Source organism: Triticum urartu, chromosome 7 (assembly GCF_003073215.2).
Source record: "Triticum urartu cultivar G1812 chromosome 7, Tu2.1, whole genome shotgun sequence".
Lineage (NCBI taxonomy): Eukaryota > Viridiplantae > Streptophyta > Magnoliopsida > Poales > Poaceae > Triticum > Triticum urartu.
Genome location: NC_053028.1, coordinates 454927134 through 454950109, shown reverse-complemented (window position 1 = coordinate 454950109; position 22976 = coordinate 454927134).

The window sequence follows — 22976 nt, the reverse complement described above, 5'->3', positions numbered from 1 at the left end:
CGCAGCTTTCTTGAGGCCATAAGGAGGCCGAAGAGCAGCTTCTGCATACAAGAATATCTTGACCTAGCCCCCTGCAAGAGGGAGTTGACAAAATAAACCTGGTGCCGCACCACCTTCTTCTTCTGTTCAATTTCGCCCATCTGCGCAGATTCTATCTTGCCAGGACCGGGCCTTGCCGGGGGTTCCGCCTTGCTGGCGTCAGGCCCCGCTGGGAAGAGCCCTGGCCCATCATCCGATGGCTCCGCCGCCACTGTTGCTTCTTCCTCAAGTTCCCTCTGTGCTATTAGCGCATCACTGACCACTTGATTCGTCGCCGCTAGATATAGCAGCAACAGCTCTTGTGGCTTAGGCGCGACTAGTATTGGCGTGGAGGAGAGGTACCTCTTCAAATCTTGCAGTGTTGCCTGTGCCTCCGGGGTCCATTTCATTGGAACCACCTTCTTCAAAACTTTGAAGAAGGGGAGGGCGCGCTTAGCAGATTTGGAGATGAACCTACTTAGGGCAGCAACGCAGCCGGCAAGCCTACAAACGTCTTTGACTCGCTTCGGCGCCTCAATTTGCTCAATTGCTTTGATCTTGTTGGGATTTGCTTCGATCCCGCGCTGAGACACAAAGAACCCAAGAAGTTTGCTGGATGGGACACCAAACACGCACTTCTCTGGGTTGAGCTTGAGGTTGATCTTGCGCAGGTTTGCAAATGTTTCCTCTAGATCCTGCACGAGCGTGGCCTTGTCCTTGGTTTTGACTACTATATCATCCATGTATGCTTCCATGTTCCTATGCATCTAGGGTTCAAAACCAATTTGGACTGCTCGGGCAAATGTCGAACCGGCGCTCTTCAACCCGAAACGCATCCGTACAAAATAGTATGTACCACATGGGGTGATGAACATGCTCTTCTCTTCATCTTCCTTCATCATGAAGATCTGATGGTATCCTGAATAGGCATCGAGGAATGACAATAGGTCACACCCGGCAGTGGAGTCCACAGTCTGGTCAATGCATGGCAAAGTGAAAGGATCCTTTGGACATGCCTTATTGATATCTGTGTAATCAATACATAGCCTCCACTTCTCGTTTTCCTTACACACTACCACTGGATTGGCCAACCACGTGGGGTGGAGCACTCCTCTGACCAAGCCTATCGCCTCTAACTTCCTGCTCTCCTCGATGATGAACTCTTGCCACTCCAAGGCTTGCTTCCTGACCTTCTTCTTGATGGGTCGCGCATGAGGACAAACAGCAAGATGGTGGTCAATCACCTCCCTGGGAACGCCGGGGTTGTCAGATGCTTGCCATGCAAACACATCGACATTCACCTGTAGGAAGGTGATGAGCGCGCATTCCTATTTGCTATCAAGGGTGGAGCTTATAGTAAAAGCCCCGCCCGTGCCGTCCTTCTTAACGAGCACCTTCTTGGTCTCCAGTGGTGCTGCCTTGGATTTCTTGCTCTTGGTGGAGGAGCTCTCTGGCACATCCTCGACGGGAGCGCAACACTCCGAAGAGGCACGCTTGCCGGAGTGGGTGCAGGAGGTCTTGCAGGAAGAGGTCTCACCGGAAGGAGCCTTGCCGGGAGAGGCGAAGGTCTTACTGGCCTTCTTCCCTCCCGGTGCTTCAGCGGCAAGAGCAAGTGCCTTGGCGGTAGTTGCTGCAACTGCCTCCCAGTAGAGTTGGTCAGCGCAGATGATTACGTCTTTCTTGTCGGTGTTGACGGTGATGATGGTCAGCGGCCCCGGCATCTTCAATGTGTTTTAGGCGTAATGTGACGCCACCATGAACTTGGCCAGCACTGAGCGGCCAAAGATCCCATTGTAGGGCAAGGGGATCTCGGCGACATAAAAAACGACCTTCTACGTCTGATAGTTCAGCTCGCCCCCGAATGTAATGGGCAACATGATTTTACCTTTCAGCTGACTCCTCCCTGGGTTGACCCCTTGAAACATGCCTGTCTCTTCAAGATCCCCATCGGGGATTTGCAGCCTCTTGACCACGTCAGACTAGATCAAGTTCAGTCCGGCCCCACCATCAATCAGCACTTCTGTTACCCTGAGGTCGCGTATTGTGGGTGAAACCAACAACGGCAAACACCCGACTGTAGTTGTGCGATCGGGGTGGTCCTTGGTGTCAAAAATGATAGGTGTGCTGGACCACTTCAGTGGTTTCTGGGCATCGAACGATGGCTCTACCGCAGTGATCTCATGTGCCCACTGCTTCAGTTGGCGCTGAGAGGTGTGCAACGAGGCGCCACCATCGACGCACATGGTCTCCGTAGCTTTCTAGATCTCGTGCTCACCAGACTCGTCGTCCTCACCATGATCATCATCTTCCTCCTTCTTATCACGGCCCCGAGCGGGCCTCTCTTGTTGATTATCTTTGCCGAGGTGACCTCCTTGGCCACCATGTTTCTTGCCGGACCCCTCACTACCATCCTGACCCTTCTCCTTGTCCCGCCGTTCGTATTCAGCTTTCTGCTTTTCTGCATGCAGCTCAACCTGTCGGCATTTTCGGAGGTCATGTCCCTTGGTGCGGTGGATCTTGCAGTACTGCTTGTCGGAGCCTCCTGGCTTGTCGGCAGCCGCCAAGGCCCAGCAGGCGGCACACCCGGCAACATCCTTGCCGGGGTTGTCTGCCTTGGCCTTCTTGGTGGCACCGGGGTCGCCGGATCCCTCAACATCAAGCACGGTCTTGCCCTTATGCTTCCTGTTGCGGCGTCGGCCCTTCTTCGTCGGGGCGGCGACGTCTTCGTCTCTGGAGTCGGTTTCCGCGCCGGCGTCCTCGTCGGGGTACTTCTTCCTTCCTTAGCCGGAGCACATCTATCAGCCAGAACATAAAGTTCGTCTACATCCTTAACATTGTTCATCGCCAGCTCTTCATGCATCTTGCGGTTGCGTACATTCTGATGGAACGCACTGATGATAGCGGTGTGGTGAACATCTAGGATGGTGTACTGTACACGACTGAACCTTTGTATGTATTTGTGCAAGGTCTCGCCGTCCTTCTGGGGATGACATGTAAGTCACTTGCCTGGCCAGGAGCTTGGTGGCCTCCGGTGAACTCGTGGCACAGATCCGACCAAGAAGAGATGGAATCCTTTGGCAGGTGCATCAACCATGACATGACGTTGGGCTTAAGTGCCAAAGGAAAGTAGTTAGCGAGGACCTTGTTGTCGCGAGCCCCGGCGGCTTGCATCGTGATGGTGTAGATGCTGAGGAACTCCGATGGGTGAATCTTGCCATTGTACTTTTCGCAAACATCAGGCTTGAACATGTGGTGGGAGGGCCACTGGAACTGTCGCAGCTCTCGGGTAAAGGCTGGACGACCTACCTCGTAAGTCAGGTAGCCGGAGCCCCCCGGTGCTGGGTGGTCCATAGTAGGCCCCGCACGCCGATCTGGCTGATGGCGCACCTCCCACCGTCGCTCGATGGTGGTCCGAGCGTCCTCCTGAGTTTGCTCTCGAAGAACTTGTCGTTGGTCACAACGGGTTCGTGGGTCGGACGACGTTGTGGAAACGTTGTCACAGGCGTCGGCCCGACGAGCCGGTGGCTGCTATTGATGGCGTGGGGGAGGAGAGTGCACCGTGGTCGCAGCAGCCGCGGTCCTCCCATCAGTGGTGTGCGCCGGCTCGACTAGGCGCCGGCACAAGGGCCCCGCTGGTCACGGTTCATCTTCATTGGCGAAGCTGACGAGGCTACGAATGGTGGCTCTCCACTCATCGAGCTTCTCTGCGGTAGGAGGAAAGTCGAGGAGCAGCTACACGCATGCCAGCGCTACCGCTGGCATGGGTGGTGGCGAAAGCTGCATGGACCGTGATGCGCTCCGACTTCTAACCACGTTAGAAGGAGCCCTCTCATGGTCTCGCGGTCGCGCGCCGCTTCCGCCAGCGTCCGGGTGCGCACGCTGGCCCAGTGTGTCCTGAGAATGACGCAAAGGGCTCTTCCCATGGCGGCTCCCGGGGGCACCGATGTCGCGGTGTTGCTCATCGCACGCGCCCTGGGAAGGTCGCAGCGCGGGCACCGGCTGGGGCATCCAGGAGGTCGTCGCGCTGCCTGTGGGCAGCATAGCCCCGCCTCTGGGCCCAGCGGCGCGTGGCTTGTTGTCTTGGACCCGAACGACGCCGCTCGCCTAGCTCCAATTGCCAGAGTGTCGTGGACGCTCGCGGGCCGTGCCTCTGGCACCATCCGCGGCCACCCCATCGCCCGCCCATGCTGGTGCGGATGGGCCGGCTTCGGACGACCCAATCGCTGTGATCCCCTTCTTCTTGGGGGCCATGGTGATGATGAAGTCGATGTGATAACTTCCAAACCAGATTTTCACAGCTTTCGACCCTACCTGGCGCGCCAAAGATGTCAGGGTTCAAGAACGACACCTATGGGATCACATGGAATCCCTACTATGGTTGACTGGGCGCGGGGATGTGGAAAGAGCGGGTTTAGAAGATCAACGTGGGGGGGGGGATTTTTTCCAGGTTCGGGCCGCAAATGATGTGTAATACCCTAGTCCTGCTTTGGTGTATATTTGGTGTTCTTGAGATCTCGAACTAGCTACGGTGCATGCCTAGTCCAAAGAGACCAAAAAGTCTGAATCCTCCCTCAGTATGCCTCGGACCTCCTTTTATATGTCAGAGGGGCTGCCACAGCGGCACACAAGAGGTGGAAAGTGTCTATAGTGTACAAGTCTATTCCTGACACCGTGGGACAAAACACATTTAATGCGCTTCCAACATGTCCTCTTTCTTTATCGAGGACGACAAGGAAGCTCGTCTCGTCTGTCGCCGCCTCACCTTGCTTCGACGCACGTTCAAGCTGACGAGGCATGCAGCACCATGCTGGCTGGCTGGCTGCTGTGTTGGTGCGGTGGTAGGGTCTTGTCGAAGATGTGCATGCCACCACACAGGTGCTTGCCTGGTCGGCCTAGAAGCTGCATGTTGCCACGTAGGCATGTGCCTAGTTGGCAGGTTGGCTGCTGTGTCGGAACGGCCATGGGGCAGTGAAACCTTGGTAAGTGCGGGCCTGGTTGTGGCCCTGCAGATGTCCCTGGCACAGGTTTTTTCGGGGTCTCAACAAGGATCTTGCTAGGGTCTTGTGGGCTTCCCCGGCAACGGTCTTGCCGGGGGGCCTTCGTCTTCTAGTTCTCATCTAGTCTTGCAGGTCTTTAGTCTCCACAAAGATCTGCATGCCACCATGCAGGCGTTCCCGAGCCTCGGTCTTGACGCTTATCGATGGCATCATAACTCTCAAGCTCAAGGGTGGCGGTCTTGCTAATGTTGGGCAAGTTGCCCCCGCAAGGCTGTTGGCGGGGCAGCATAGGTCGTCCCCGACAAGGCTCTTGCCGGGGGAAACCCACCTTGCCCCTTCACTCTTTGCGCCTCTGGTTTCAGCGCTGCTCTGGTAGTCTTGTTCTCCGCTTCCTCTTCCCCGCCAAGCGTGGCCGCAGGTGTGGCTACAACTGCTCGTGCACAAGTAGAGGGGTACAGAAGGCCCCTACTTTTGTACACTGAGAATGTTCATTGTTATCATTAGGAACAATAGTAATACCTCCTTTCTTTGGGACACAATGAACAGGACTTACCCATCTACTATCAGCTATAGGATAGATTACACCTGCTTCCAGAAGTTTTAATATTTCTGTTCTTACCACTTCTTTCATCTTCAGATTTAACCGATGCTAGTGATCAACAACGGGTTTAGTATCAGGTTCCATATTAATCTTGAGATGACATAGAGGGGACTAATGCCCTTTAAATCATCAAGAGTATGTACAATAGCAGCTCGGTGCTTCCTTAGAAATTTCAATAATCTGTCTTCTTCATGTTCTGAAAGGTTAGCACTAATAATAACAGGATATATCTTCTTCTCATTAAGATAAACATATTTCAAAGTGTCTATCAATTATTTTATTCAAACATAGGATCACCTTTAGGTGGAGGAGGACCTCCGAGATTTTCAATAGGCAAATTGTGTTTTCGTATCTATCTCATTTCTTTCATGTATATGTAAATCATTTTCCTGGTCTAGCAGATATTGTTCTAAAGGATCAATAGGAGGCACAACAATAGAAGCAAGACCAATTATTTCATCCTTACTAGGCAATTCTTTTCCATGAAGCTTTCTACTAAACTTGGAAAATTAAACTCATGAGACTCATCACCAAAACTAACACCGACAGTTTGTTTCTCACAATCTATTTTAGCATTAACGGTGGTCAAGAAAGGTCTACCAAAGATAATGGGACAAAAATCATCTTGTGGGTAACCAGGAACAAGAAAATCAGTAGGGTATTTTATTTTCCCACACAAGACTTCAACATCTCTAACAATCCCAAGTGGTGTGATGGTGTCTCTATTAGCAATTTTAGTAGTAGCATCTATTTCTTCTTTTTTGGCGGGTGCTACGTCATTCATAATTTCTTGATATAAGCTAAATGGAATAGCACTCACACTAGCACCTATGTCACATAAAACATGATAATAGTGATCTCCTATTTTAATTGAGACAACAGGCATGCCAACAACGGGTCTATGTTTTTTCCTCTTTATCAGGTTTGGCAATTCTAGTAGCTTCATTACAGAAGTAAATAACATGCCCATCTATATTTTCTTCTAGGAGATCCTTAACCATAGCAACACTAGGTTCTACTTTGATTTGTTCATCAGGTTTAGGTGTTCTAATATAACTTTTTGTTAATCACAGTTCAAACTTTAGCATGCTCCTTTATCCTAGTAGGGAAAGGTGGTTTCTCAACATAAGCAGTAGGAACAACTGGATCAACATTGTAAATAATGGTTTCCTCTGCATCTAGTACCAGTTCTTTAATTTCTTCTTTAATAGGTGGGTGATATTTAAACCACTTCTCCTTAGGGAGATCAACATGAGTAGCAAATGATTCACAAAAGGAGGCTACTATCTCAGAGTCAAGTCCATATTTAGTGCTAAACTTTTGAAAAGCATCGGTATTCATAAAAGATTTAACACAATCATGCTAAAGCTTAATACCTGACTCTTTACCTTCCTCCACTTCCCAATCTTCATAGTTGCATTTAATTCTTTCCAAAAGATCCCACTAGAATTCAATAGTCTTCTTTATAAAAGAACCAACGCAAGAAGTATCAAGCATGGATCGATCATTATGAGAAAGCCGAGCATAAAAATTCTGGATAATAATTTCTCTTGAGAGCTCATGATTGGGGCATGAATATAACATTGACTTAAGCCTCCCCCAAGCTAGAGCGATACTTTCTCCTTCACGAGGCCAAAAAATATATATGTAATTCCGATGATGATGAACTAGATGCACAGGATAATTTTTTGGTGAAACTCCAATTTCAATCGATTCCAATCCAAGATCCAATATCATCGCATAGACTATACCATGCCAATGCTTTTCCCTTCAAACATAAAGGGGAAAACTTCTTTTTAACTTCATCTCCAGGTAAACCTACAAGCTTAAAGAATCCACAAATTTCTTCCACATATATCAAGTGCATATTAGGATGTTTGGTTCCATCTCCCACGTAAGGATTAGCTAGCAGTTGTTCTATCATACCCGAAGGGATTTCATATTCAATATTTTCAGTAGGTGCAGTAGGTTGAGGGGTAACTAATTGTGGTTCCGATCGAGGTGAAGATACCCCGAACAAACCCCTCAAAGGATTGTTTTCCATAGTGACAAGTAACAATAAATTTCAGCACGTAGTAATAATTTTTCCTTACCAATTTCCACATACCAAGAGCGCTTCACTCCCTAGCAACGGTGCCAGAAAATAGCCTTGATGACCCACAAGTATAGGGGATCAATTTTAGACTTTTCAATCAGTAAGAGTGTCGAATACAATGAGGAGTAGAAGGAAATGACAAGTGGTTTTCTGCAAGGTAATGTCTGCAAGTGCTGAAATTGTAAGTAACCGAGTAGTTTGATAGCAAGATAATTTGTAACGAGCAAGTAATGATAGTAGTAGAAAAAGTGAAGCAAGGTAGCCCAATCCTTTTGAGGCAAAGGACAGGCCAAAATGATCTCTTATAATAAGCAAAGCATTCTTGAGGTCACAAGGGAATTTCATCTAGCAACTTTCATCATGTTGATTCGATTCGTGTTCGCTACTTTGATAATTTGATATGTGGGTGGGCCGGTGCTTAGGTGTTGTTCTTACTTGATCAAGCCTCCTACTTATGATTAACCCCCTCGCAAGCATCTGCAACTATGAGAAAAGTATTAAGAATAAATTCTAACCATAGCGTTAAACTCTTGGATCCAATCGGTCACTTACGGAATAGCGCATAAACTAGGGTTTAAGCTTCTGTCATTCTCACAACCCATCATCTAATACCTACTCAACAATGCATTCCCTTAGGCCCAAATATGGTGAAGTGTCATGTAGTCGACGTTCACATGACACCACTAAGGGAATCACAACATACATACTATCAAAATATCGAACACATATCAAGTTCACATGATTACTTGCAACATGATTTCTCCCGTGACCTCAAGAACATAAGTAACTACTCACAAGTGATAAACATGCTCAAGATCAGAGGGGTATTAAATAGCATAATGGATCTGAACATATACTCTTCCACCAAATGAACCATATAATAATCAACTACAAGATTTAATCAACACTACTAGCTACCCACAAGCACCAATCTATAGTTTCGGTACAAAGATTGAACACAAGAGATGAACTAGGGTTTGAGAGGAGATGGTGTTGTTGAAGATGTTGATGGAGATTGCCCTCCCCAATACGGGAGAGTTGTTGGTGATGATGATGGCGATGATTTCCCCCTCCGGGAGGGAAGTTCCCCCGGCGGAATCGCTCCGCCGAAGGGCAAAAGTGCTCCTGCCCAAGTTCCACCTTGAGACGGCGGCGCTTTGTCCCGAAAGTTCTCTCCTTATTTTTTCTAGGTCAAAATTACTTATATACCAGAAGATGGGCACTGGAGATGGGCCGAGGGGAGCACAACCCACCAGGGCGCGCCTGGGCTCCCTGGTGCGCCCAGGTGGGTGCCCACCTGGTGAGCCCCCTCTGGTACTTATTGAATCCAATATTTCTCATATATTCCATAAAAATTCCCCGTGAAGTGACAACTTATTTGGAGTTGTGCAGAATATGTGGCCTAACATAGCTTTTCCAGGTCCAGATTTCCAACTGCCGGAATTCTCCCTCTTTGTGTGCACCTTGCATATTGTGAGGGTAAAGACATTAGAGTTATTCCAAAAAGCATTATTATGCATAAAAACATCATAAATAACAGTAGGAAACATGATGCAAAAATGGACGTATCACTCCTCTGCCCCCCATGACCCGATCTGGGTTGGGTTGCCCCATCGCCGTCGTCCCAACTCCTCGTCGCCGGACGCCGCTCGCCCCTTGATGGAACGCCTCGTCCCTGACTCCTCCTCGTCGGACGCTGCTCGTCCCTCGCCGAAACTTCTCCTCCCCGACTCCTCCTCACCGGACACCACTTGCCCCTCGCCCCTCGCCGGAACGCCTCCTCCCCGACCCAGCCTCCTCACGCCTCGCCGCCCCGCTTCCCTCCATCGCCGGTGAGGCCCCCGGCCTCCTCTTCCCTTCCCTCCACCCCACGCCCGTGCTGGTCACCGTCGCGCACCCCGTGCACCCCGTCCGCGGACGTCGCGTGCCGCCTTGTGCCCTACTTGCCAGTCGTCCCTCGGCGCACGCCCCACGCCGCCCTCGTGCATTCCCGCAGTTGCCCGCTGCTCTGCACTGCTATTGCTGCGAGCTATTGTAGTCTTTTCTGCTTCCGAAGTCCATCGACACTTGCTGCACGTGTCCACCGAAGCACCTCAGTGCGCCCTACTATGTGAGGATGCGCCTCGCGCGCCCTCCCGCCCCCACATGTGCTCGCGCGTCCTAGCCACCGTGACCACCGGCGTCCTGGGCCGCCGTCCTTGCCCGCGGAGGCATCGAGCCCCGCCTAGTGGTCATGGCCTGGGTCACTGCCCCATGGGCCAACCACTTTTAGTTAAGGGGCTAATCCCCCTCTGATTAGTTTAATTAGCTAGTAATAAAATTTAGTTAAGTTAATAATCATTGACACGTGGACCCCCCTCTAATCATCCACTTAAAAAGAAATGCTAAAATATGTGTGGATAACACCTAAGCCCCATCTCCAATTTTGACCAGTTAACAGTCAAACAGTTGACTGTTGATTGGACTGTTGACTGAGTCAACTGGACCCCTCCCGGCCGCACCTGTCATACTCTCAGGCTAGATCCTGTTGAGTATAAAAGTATTTTCGGTTTATTTTCGAATTAAAGTAATTCCAGAAAATTACAGAAAATCCATAAAACTTTGAAATTTAATACAAAATAATCTGTAGCTCAGATGAAAATATTTTGTACATGAAAGTTGCTTAGAAAAACATGACGATTCCAAATACGCCTTCCGTTTGTCTGTCACATGCCCCTAGCATAGCGAATGTGGAACCGCCCCCTCCGTTTCATCTGTCCGAAAAATGCAAAGCTTGGGAAACCATTCCAATATGTTGTCCCCCTTCCCCGGTATCGTGTAGCCCTGCGTTAGAGCAACCCTAGCACCGTGTATCGTCATGTCATGCTTAGTAATGCATATGTTTGCTTGTATTTAATTTTTATTTCCCATGTTCTTTTCGGTAGACCCCGAGACTGATGCTACCCCTGTGATCGACTGCATCGACGACGACCCCTCCTTCTCATTTGAGCAACCAGGCAGGCAAGCCCCCCCTTGATCATTCCGATATCACCTATTCCATTCTCTCTCATGCTTGCATTAGATTTTGCTAATGTATTTGTAACCTGCTCTTGTACCTTACCTGCTTATCCTAAATTGCTTAGTATAGGTTGGTTTGTGATCCATCAATGACCCCTCACCTTGTCCTAGTTGTCCCGGCTTGATGACCGATGACTCAATCAACGTGATCGACGTCCAGAGCCCGACACATCACATCACACCCCCTTTGTTGCTCGACTCTGCAGAGCTAGTATCGAGTGCCAAGTGTGATACCTCGTAACACACTCCTGATGATAACTCTGTAGTGTAGCTATTCTGTCGTGGTCATCGAGGGTGATTCCTCCTTGACAACTCTTGATACGACTCTGTCGTGCAAAACCTCAAGTGTGAACCTCGAGGGTGTTTCATCCTAAAGTTCAGCTTGATGATTACATCGAGTGGATTCCATCGAGGATGATTCCTCGAGTTTCCGCCTTGATGTTATAGACACACAATTACCTTTACCTGTAGCCCTCATGCACTGTTACTATGGGGCTGAAGGGACAGGCGGTACCATCCAGGTAGAGGTGGACCTAAGTTCCCGACAGTCTCTGGTTAGTTGGGTCGGTCCTGAGGGGTAACCGCGAGTTGATGTGAAAGTCAGGCGGGCCCGGAGAGCACCCGCGAGATAATTACGAGTCACGGTCGGGCATGTAGACCGCTCTAGAGAGAGAGAGGGTTGGGCCTGGCCCTTGCCGTATTTCCTCGAGACGGGGCAACGGGGTCACATTATCGTGAGTATCTGCTTGTCTCCGTGAGCTCCTAATACACTAAGGGTTTGGGTATTTGTTTTGAGTTGGACACTGGCCTTTACGCACTAACAACCACGCAGGAACATATATGGGCACTCGGCGTCGTGGTAGCAGCCGAAGCTTTGTGAGACGTCTAGTTCAGCATTGCGGCACGGTCATATCGTGTCGACCATCGATCTGAGGTGGCGCTAGTATTCACCCTGCATGCAACTACCCGGAGCGTGATGGGCAATGGGCCCAAGACCCCGGAGCGCTTAGGATGTAGACCGGCGGGGACCTCTTTGCTCAGCCTAGGTAGGGCTACAACATGTTGATCTTCCGAGGCCGGGCATGGACCCAAGAAGTGTGTCCGGCCAGAGTAATCAAGTGTTTTGGGTAATGTGGTGCACCCCTACAGGGAAGTTATCTATTCGAATAGCCATGTCCACGGTAATGAATGCTCGGAGTGGTATCCTAATCTATTACAACTAGAAATGGATACTTGAGATATGTGATGGATATGTTGGCTCCGGGATTTCTTTCTCACATGGACTCAAGGAAGGATCTCTAGGCATTAATGCTACAACATGCTTGTTAATTATAAACTGCTATTCTATACTCTTCTAAATGTTGCAAGATACTTGGAGCTGCTTGAAGATGCTAGTCTTTGATAGGCTATGCCTTCCCTCTATTCTGGCATTCTGCAGTTCAGTCCGCAGATATAACCCTTCCATTTGATACCAATGCATACTTAGTATAGATTTGATGCTCGCGAGTACTTTGTATGAGTATTCATGGTTGCTTTGCTAGCCCTTTTCCCCCTTCTTTCTTCTTTCCGGTTGTTGCAACCAGTTGGTGGATCCCAGGAGCCAGATGCCACCACCGACGGCTACTTCTACCCCGAGGATGCCTACTTCTACGTGGAGACCGCCGAAGACCAGGAGTAGTTAGGAGGTCCCAGACAAGAGGCCTTGCCTCTTCGATCGTTGATGTTTGTGCTTGCCTTATTAAGACATCCTTGTTTAACTTATGTCTGTACTCTGATATTGTTGCTTCCGCTGACTCTTCTGAATCAAGCTATGTATTCGAGCCCTCGAGGCCCCTGGCTTGTAATATAAAGCTTGTATTATTTTAATTTGTGTCTAGAGTTGTGTTGTGATATCTTCCTGTGAGTCTCTGATCTTGATTGTACACATTTGCGTGTATGATTAGTGTATGATTGAAGGGGTGTCACACATAGGGAATCACAATAACACCAATATTCTAACTAAAGCACAACTACTCACCAACATGACTCACATATCACTATCTCCATATCGCAAAAACTATTGTAAGGAATCAGGTTTTAATATCCAATGATCTTCATGAAAGTTTTTATCATATCCCTCTTGAATATCTATCATTTGGGACCAATTTAATATCTTAAGCAAATTACCATTGCTAATAACAAGCTCTCAAATAAATTTAAGTGAAGCAAGACTTAACGGAACCTTGGGCATCCGCAAGCTTAGGTTCCGGGGCATCAATTAGATGCCCAAGCTTAGTTGCTTGGATCTTCCTTTAATATTACCTTGGGGTGCCTTGGGCATCCCCAAGCTTAGGTTCTTGCCACTCCTTATTCTTCTCATATCGACATCTCACCCAAAACTTCATTCACACAAAACTTAACGGAACTTCGTGAGATAGGTTAGTATGATAAAGACAGGTCATTCACTTTGGTACTGTCAAAGATAAGATTCATAATTGTTCTCACAGAATTCCTATTGTACCTTATCATTTCCACAATTTATATTGAGAAATATAAGCCATGGAAACTATAAAACAAGCAAACTATGCATTGAAAACAGAATCTGTCAAAAACAGAATAGTTTGTAATGATATGGACAATGACCATACTTCTGTTACTCAAAAAATTCTGAACAATTAGGACAATGTAAGCAATTATTATATCAATCATCTTTAAAGAAATTTAGAATTTTATCACATTCCAGTGAATTTAAACAATTATGTTACTGGAAGCAAAACTTCCTGTTTCTGCACAAAATCAAGTCAATTATCATCCACACTATCCCAAAGGCCTTACTTGGTACTTTATTGAAACAAAAGCTATAGAACAATATTACTACGGTAGCTTAATCATGTGAACACACAAAAACAGTAGTGGTAAATGTTGGGTTGTCTCCAACAAGAGCTTTTCTTTAATGCCTTTATAGCTAAGTATGATGATTTCAATGATGCCCGCATAAAACATAAGAATTGAAACATAACGGGAGCATCATGAAGCATATTACTAGCACATTTAAGTCTAACCCACTTCCTCTGCATAGGGATTTTGTGAGAAAATAATTCATAAGAGCAAGAATCAACTAGTATAGGAAGGCAAAACAAGCATAATTTCAAAAGTTTCAGCACATAGAGAGGAAACTTGATATTATTGAGATATGTAAAAGCATATGTGCTACTTCTTGAGTTTGCGTTGGTTTTTCCCTTGAAGAGGAAAGGGTGATTCAACAAAGTAGAGATAAGTATTTCCCACAGTTAGAGAACCAAGGTACCAATCCAGTAGGAGACAACACACAAATCACCAATACCTGCACAAACAATCAAACACTTGGACCCAACAAAATAAAGGGGTTGTCAATCCCTTCACGATCACTTGCAAAAGTGAGATCTGATAGAGATAGATAAAACTAAACAAAAGATAAAGTAAATATTTTGGGGGGGGGGGGTTTGGTTTATAGATCGGAAAGTAAAAGATTGCAAAATAGTAGATCTGAAACTTATATGATGGAAAATAGACCTCGGGGCCATAGGTTTCACTAGAGGCTTCTCTCAAGATAGCAAATAATATGGTGGGTGAAAAAATTACTGTCGAGCAATTGATAGAAAAGCGCAAAGTTATGACGATATCCAAGGCAATGACTATGAAATATAGGCATCATGTCCGTGTCAAGTAGACCGACTCCTGCCTGCATCTACTACTATTACTCCACACATCGACCGACTCCTGCCTGCATCTAGAGTATTAAGTTCATGAAGAATAGATGAACACTTTAAGTAAGATGACATGATGTAGAGGAATAAACTAAAGCAATATGATGTAAACCCCATATTTTTATCCTCGATGGCAACAATACAATACGAGCCTCACTGCCCGTACTATTAATGGGAGAGGACACCGCAAGATTGAACCAAAGCTAAGCACATCTCCCATTGCAAGAAAAACCAATCTAGTTGGCCAACCTAAATCGGTAGTTCCAAGAGAATTACAAAGATGTCAAATCATGCATGTAAGAATTGAGTGAAGATTCAAATAATATTCATAGATAATTTGATCATAAATCCACAATTCATCGGATCTCGACAAACATACCGCAAAAGAAGATTACATCGGATAGATCTCCAAGAACGTTGAGGAGAACATTATATTGAGAATCAAAGAGAGAGAAGAAGCCATCTAGCTACTAGCTATGGACCCGTAGGTCTGAGGTAAACTACTCACGCTTCATCGGAAGGGAAATGGAGTTGATGTAGATGCCCCCCGTCATCGAATCCCCCTCTGGTAGGATGCCAGAAAAGGCCCCTAGATGGGATCTCACGGGAACAAAAGGTTGCGGCGGTGGAAAAGTGTTTTCATGGATACTTCTGGTGGGTTGGGAATATATGTGAATATATAGGTGGCAGAATTAGGTCAGGGGAGTCACGAGGGGCCCACAAGGTAGGGGGTGCGCCCTACCCCCTGGGCGCGTCCTCCCCACTTGTCGCCGCCTCGTGGCTCTTCTGACTTGATCTTGAAGTCCCCAGGGTGTCTTCTAGTCCAAGAAAAATCATCGCGAAGGTTTTATTCCATTTGGACTCCGTTTGGTATTCCTTTTCCGTGAAGCTAAAAAACAAGGAAAATACAAAAACTGGCACTGGGACAGATATTAATGCATGTAAAACATCCAAAACAGATAATATAATAGCATGGAACAATAAAAAATTATAGATACGTTGGAGACGTATGAATCATCCCCAAGATTAATTCCTGCTCGTCCTCGAGTAGGTAAATGATAAAAATAGAATTTTTGATGTGGAATGCAACCTAACATATTTATCCCTGTAATTTTCTTTATTGTGGCATGAATGTTTAGATCCATAAGATTCAAAAAACAGTTTAATATTGACATAAAACAAATAATACTTCAAGCATACTGACAAGGCAATTATGTCTTCTCAAAATAACATGGCTAAAGAAAACTTATCCCTACAAAATCATATAGTATGGCTATGCTCCATCTTCATCACACAAAATATTCAAATTATCCACAAACCTGATGACAAGCCAAGCAATTGTTTCATACTTTTGGTGTTCTCAAACTTTTTCAACTTTCACACAATACATGAGGGTGAGCCATGGACATATCACTATAGGTGGAATAGAATATGGTGGTTGTGGAGATGACAAAAAAGAGGGAGATAGTCCCATATCAACTAGGCGTATCAACGGTCTATGGAGATGCCCATCAATAGATATCAATGTGAGTGAGTAGGGATTGCCATGCAACAGATGCACTAGAGCTATAAGTGTATGAAAGCTCAAAAGAAAACTAAGTGGGTGTGCATCCAACTTGCTTGCTCATGAAGACCTAAGGCAATTTGTGGAAGCCTGTCGTTGGAATATACAAGCCAAGTTCTATAATGAAAATTTCCCACTAGTATATGAAAGTGACAACATAGGAGACTCTCTATCATGAATATCATGGTGCTATGTTGAAGAACAAGTGTGGAAAAAGAATAGTAACATTGCCCTTCTCTCTTTTTCTCTCATTTTTTCTCTTTTTTGGTGGGCTTCTTTGGCCTCTTTTATTTTTTGTAAAATCCGGAGACTCATCCCGACTTGTGGGAGAATCATAGCTTCCATCATCCTTTCCTCACACGGGACAATGCTTAAATAATGATGAGCATCACACTTTTATTTACTTACAACTCAAGAATTACAACTCGATACTAGAACAAAATATGACTCTATATGAATTCCTTCGGTGGTGTACCGGATGTGCAATGACTCAAGAGTGACATGTAAGAAAGGTGGCTTTGCCACAAATACGATGTCAACTACATGATCTTGCAAAGCAATATGACAATGATGGAATGTGTCATAATAACATGGAACAGTAGAAAGTTGCATGGCAATATATCTCAGAATGGCTATGGAAATGCCATAATAGATAGGTATGGTGGCTGTTTTGAGGAAGGTATATGGTGGGTGTATGGTACCGGTGAAAGTTGCATAGCACACTAGAGAGGCTAGCAATGGTGGAAGGGTGAGAGTGCGTATAATCCATGGACTCAACATTAGTCATAAATAACTGACATACTTATTGCAAAAGTATATTAGTTAACGAAACAAAGTAATATGTGCATGCTCCTAGGGGGATAGATTGGTAGGAAAAGACCATTGCTCGTCCCCTACCGCCACTCATAAGGAAGGCAATCAATAAATAAATCATGCTCCGACTTCATCACATAACGGTTCACCATACGTGCATGCTACAGGAATCACAAACTTTAACACAAGTATTTATACAATCCAAAATTACTCACTAGCATGACTCTAATATCACCATATTTATATCTCAAACAATCATAAGGAATCAAACTTCTCATAGTATTCAATGCACTTGATATGAAAGTTTTTATTATATCCCTCCTGGATGCCTATCATATTAGGACTAAATTCATAACCAAAGAAAATTACCTTGCTGTTTACAAATAGACTCTCAAAATAATATAAGTGAAGCATGAGAGTTCAATAATTTCTACAAAATAAAGCCACCGCCGTCCTCTCAAAATATATAAGTGAAGCCCTAGAGCAAAATTGCCTAGCTCAAAAGATATAAGTGAAGCACATAGAGTATTCTAATAAATCACAATTCATGTGTGTCCCTCTCAAAAGGTATGTACGTCAAGGATGATTTTGGCAAACTAAAAATTAAAGACTCATATCATACAAGATGCTCCAAGCAAAACACATATCATGTGGTGAATAAAAATATAGCCTCAAGTAAAGTTGCGGATAGAAAAAGTCGAATGAGGGGATGCCTTTCGGGGCATCCCTGAGAATAGGCTCTTGGTTGTCCTTGAATATTACCTTGGGGTGCCTTGAGAATCCGCAAGCTTAGGATCTTGCCACTCCTTATTCCATAGTCCATCAAATCCTTACCCAAAAGTTGAAAACTTCACAACACAAAACTCAACAGAAAATCTCATAAGCTCCGTTAGTATAAGAAAACAAATCACCACTTTTGGTACCGTTGTGAACTCATTATTTATTTATATTGGTCTAATATCTACTATATTCCAACTTTTGCATCATTCATACCCCCTGATACTACACATAGATTCATCAATGTAAGCAAACAACACATAGAAAACAGAATCTGTCAAAAACAGAACAGTCTGTAGTAATTTGTATCTCTCGAATACTTCTGTAACTCCAAAAATTCTGAAAAACTAGAAAAATCTTGGCAATTTGTGTATCGATCTTCTGCAAGAAGAATCAGTATTTTATCATTCTTCTGTTAAAAATTAGAATTGTTTTCCTGAGTGCAAAAGTTTCTGTTTTTTAGCAAGATCAAAACAACTAGCACTGTAAGCCATCCTAAAGGTCTTACTTGGCACAAACACTAATTAAAACACAAAGCCACATCTAACCAGAGGCTAGATGAATTATTTGTTCAAAAACAGAAAAGAAAAATATTGGGTTGTCTCCCAACAAGCGCTTCTGTTTAAAGCCTTTTAGCTAGGCATTAATAATTTTAATGATGCTCACATGAAACATAGCAATTGAAACACAAAGAGAGAATCATAAAACATGTGACATACAAGTTTAAATCTAACATGCTTCCTATGCCTAGGGATTTTATAAGCAAACAAATTATCAAGACAAGCAAAAACTACCATATGCAAGGAAGAAGAAAGAAACAATAGCAATCTCAACATAACGAGAGAAAATTTTGTAACACGGAAATTTCTACAACCATATTTTCCTCTCTCATAATAATTAAATGTGGGATCATATTCAAATTCAACAATATAACTATCACATAAAATATTCTCCTCATGATCCACATACATGCAAAGTTGACATTCTTCCAAAATAGTGGGATTACTTTTACTTAAAGTTGACACTCTACCAAACCCACTTTCAATATTATTGCAATCATATTCATCATGATCATTGCAACAAGTAGTGGACATAGCAAAACTATTATCCCCAAGCTTAGGGTTTCGCATATCATTAACACAATTGACATCAATAGAATTTATAATAATATCATTGCAATCATGCTTTTTATTCAAGGAGCTATCGTGAATCACTTCATAAATTTCTTCTTTCAACACTTCATCACAATTTTCAGATTCACGAATTTCAAGAAAAACCTCATAAAGATAATATAGTGCACTCAACTCACTAGCAGTTGGTTCATCATAATTGGATCTCTTAAAAAGATTAGCAAGCGGATGAGGATCCATATCAATAGATTTTTAGGAAGCGAAGATGCAAGCAAATAGATGGCACATGGCAACACAAGCAAAGATAGCAAACGAGAAAGCGAACTAAAGAAGGGCGAATAAAAAGACAAATATTTCCAAAAATCGTTTTAGAAGTGGGGGGAGGAAAACGAGAGGCAAATGGCAAATAATGTAATGCAAGAGATGAGAGTTTATGATGGGTACTTGGTAGGCTTGACTTGGTGTAGATCTTCCCGGCAACGGCACCAGAAATTCTTCCTCCTACTTCTTGAGCTTGCATTGGTTTTTCCCATGAAGAGGAAAGGGTGATGCAACAAATTAGAGATAAGTATTTCCCTCAGTTAGAGAACCAAGGTATCAATCTAGTAGGAGACAATGCACAAATCACGAATACCTGTACAAACAATCAAACACTTACACCCAACATAGTAAAGGGGTTGTCAATCCCTTCACGGTCACTTACAAAAGTGAGATCTGATAGTGATAGATAAAACTAAACAAAAGATAAAGCAAATATTTTTGAGGTTTTTGGTTTATAGATCGGAAAGTAAAAGATTGCAAAATAGTAGATCAGAAACTTATATGATGGAAAATAGACCCAGGGGACATAGGTTTCACTAGAGGCTTCTCTCAAGATAGCAAATAATATGGTGGGTGAACAAATTGTCGTCGAGCAATTGATAGAAAAGCGCAAAGTTATGACGATATCCAAGGCAATTATTATGAAATATAGGCATCACGTCCGTGTCAAGTAGACCGACTCCTGCCTGTATCTACTACTATTACTCCACACATCGACCGACTCCTGCCTTCATCTGGAGTAATAAGTTCATGAAGAGCAGAGTAATGCTTTAAGTAAGATGACATGATGTAGAGAAATAAACTCAAGCAATATGATGTAAACCCCATCTTTTTATCCTCTATGGCAACAATACAATACAATACAATATGTGCCTCGCTGCCCCTACTATCACTAGGAGAGGACACCGCAAGATTGAACCCAAAGCTAAGCACTTCTCCCATTGTAAGAAAAACCAATCTAGTTGGCCAAACTAAACTGATAGTTTGAAGAGAATAACAAAGATATCAAATCATGCATATAAGAATTCAAAGAAGATTCAAATAATATTCATATATAATCTGAGTTGATGTAGATGCCCTCCGTGATCGAATCCCCCTCCGGCAGGATGCTGGAAAATGCCACTAGATGGGATCTCATGGGAACAGAAGGTTGCGGTGGTGGAAAATTATTTTCGTGGATGCTTCTAGTGGTTTGGGAATATGTGAATATATAGGAGGCAGAATTAGGCCAGGCAAGTCACAGGGGGCCCACAAGGTAGGGGGCGCGCCCTCCCCCCTTATCACCGCCTTGTGGCTCTTCTTACTTGATCTTCAAGTCTCGGGGTGTCTTCTGGTCCAAGAAAAATCATCACGAAGGTTTTATTACGTTTGGACTCTGTTTGGTATTCCTTTTCCATGAAGTTAAAAAACAAGGAAAAACTGGCACTGGGCTCTAGGTTAATAGGTTAGTCCCAAGAATAATATAAAATAGCGTATTAATGCATATAAAACATCCAAAACAGATAATATAATAGCATGGAACAATAAAAAATTATAGATACGTTGGAGACGTATCAATATGTTCCTCTCTCATAATAATTTTCAGTAGCATCATGAATGAATTCAACAATATAACTATCACAAAAAGCATTCCTTTCATGATCCACAAGCATAGAAATTTTATTACTCTCCACATAAGCAAATTTATTCTCATGAATAGTAGTGGGAGCAAACTCAACAAAATAGCTATAATGTGATACTTGATTGGCATAATCCAATTTAAAACTAAAATCATGATGACAAGTTCCATGGTTATCATTATTCTTTATAGCATACATGCCATCACCATAATCATCATAAATAGGAATTTTTTTATCATAGTCAATTGAAACCTCTTCCAAAATAGTGGACTCATCACTAAATAAAGTTATGAACCCTCCGATCCACTTTCATAATTATTACAATAAGAATCAACACCCTCCAAAATAGTGGGATCATCATTACCTAGAGTTGACACTCTTCCAAACCCACTTTCATCATTGTAATCATCATAAATAGGAGGCATGCAATCATCATAATAAATTTGCTCATAAAAACTCGGGGGACTAAAAATATCATCTTCATCAAACATATCATCCCCAAGCTTATGGCTTTGCATATCACTAGCATCATGTATATTCAAAGAATTCATACTAGCAACATTGCAATCATGCTTATCATTCGAAGAATTTATGCCAAACATTTTATTGAATTCTTCTTCTATCAATTGAGCAAAATTTTCATTTCCTTTATTTTCAAGAAAGACATGATAAATATGAACAATATGAGGCAACCTCAATTCCATTTTTTGTAGTTTTCTTTAATAAACCAAACTAGTGATATAACAAGAAACCAAAATATACAATTGGAAGATCTAAAAATATACCTTCAAGCACTCACCTCCTCGGTAATGGGGCCAGAAAAGAGCTTGATGTCTACTACGCAACTTTATTCTTGTAGACTCGTGTTGGGCCTCCAAGCACAGAGTTTTGTAGGACAGTAGCAATTTTCCCTCAAGTGAATGACCTAAGGTTTACCAATCCATGGGAGGCGTACGGTGAAGATGGTCTCTCTCAAAGAACCCTGCAACCAAATAATAAAAAGTCTCTTGTCTCTCCAACACACCAAATACAATGTTAAATTGTATAGGTGCACTAGTTCGGCGAAGAGATGATGATACAAGTGTAGTAATGATAGTAGATATTGATTTTTCTAATAACAATAAAAAATAGCAAGGTAGCAAGTAACAAAAGTGAGCACAAACGGTATTGCAATGCTTAAAAATGAGGCCTAGGATCCGTACTTTCGCTAGTGCAATCTCCCAACAATGCTAATATAATTGGATCATATAACCATCCCTCAATGTGCGATGAACAATCACTCCAAAGATATTATCTAGCGGAGAACATAAGATGAAATTGTTTGTAGGGTACAAAACCACCTCAAAGTTATCCTTTCCGGTCGATCTATCCAAGAGTTCGTACTAAAATAACACAAAGTTATCCTTTCCGGTCGATCTATCCAAGAGTTCGTACTAAAATAACACCATATGAGACACATCAACCAACTCTAATGTCACCTAGATACTCCAATGTCACCAACTCCGTGACTTGATTATACGATATGCATCAAACAATTTTAGATTCATAATACTCAATCCAACACAAAGAACTTCAAAGAGTGCCCCAAGATTTCTACCGGAGAAACAAAGACGGAAACATGCATCAACCCCTATGCATATATTACCCCAATGTCACCTCCGGAATCTGCGAGTTGAGTGCCAAAGCATATATTAAGTGAATCAATATGATACCCCATTGTCACCATGGGTATTCATAGCAAGACATACATCAAGTGCTCTCAAATACATAATTGTATTCAATCTGATAATAACGAAATCTCAAAGGGAACACTCAATTCATCACAACAAGATAGAGAGGGAGAAACACCATATCATCCAACTATATTAACAAAGCTCGTGATACATCAAGATCGTGCCAAATCAAGAACACGAGAGAGAGAGAGATCAAACACATATCTACTAGTACAAACCCTCAACCCCGAGGGTGGAGTACTCCCTCCTCATCATGGTGGCCGCCGGGATGATGAAGATGGCCTTCGGTGATGAATTTTCCCTTCGACAGGGTGCGGGAACAGGGTCTAGCAGATTGGTTTTTCGTGGCTATAGAGGCTTGCGGCAGTGGAAATTCTCATCTAGGGTAAATTTCGGGGATTTCTGAATATATACGATTTTTGGCATCGGTTTCATGCCAAGATGGGCCTCAAGGGGCCCACTACCCACCAGGGCATGCCAGGAGGGGGGTGGCGTGCCCTGCTGCCTTGTGGGTAGTAGGGGCCCC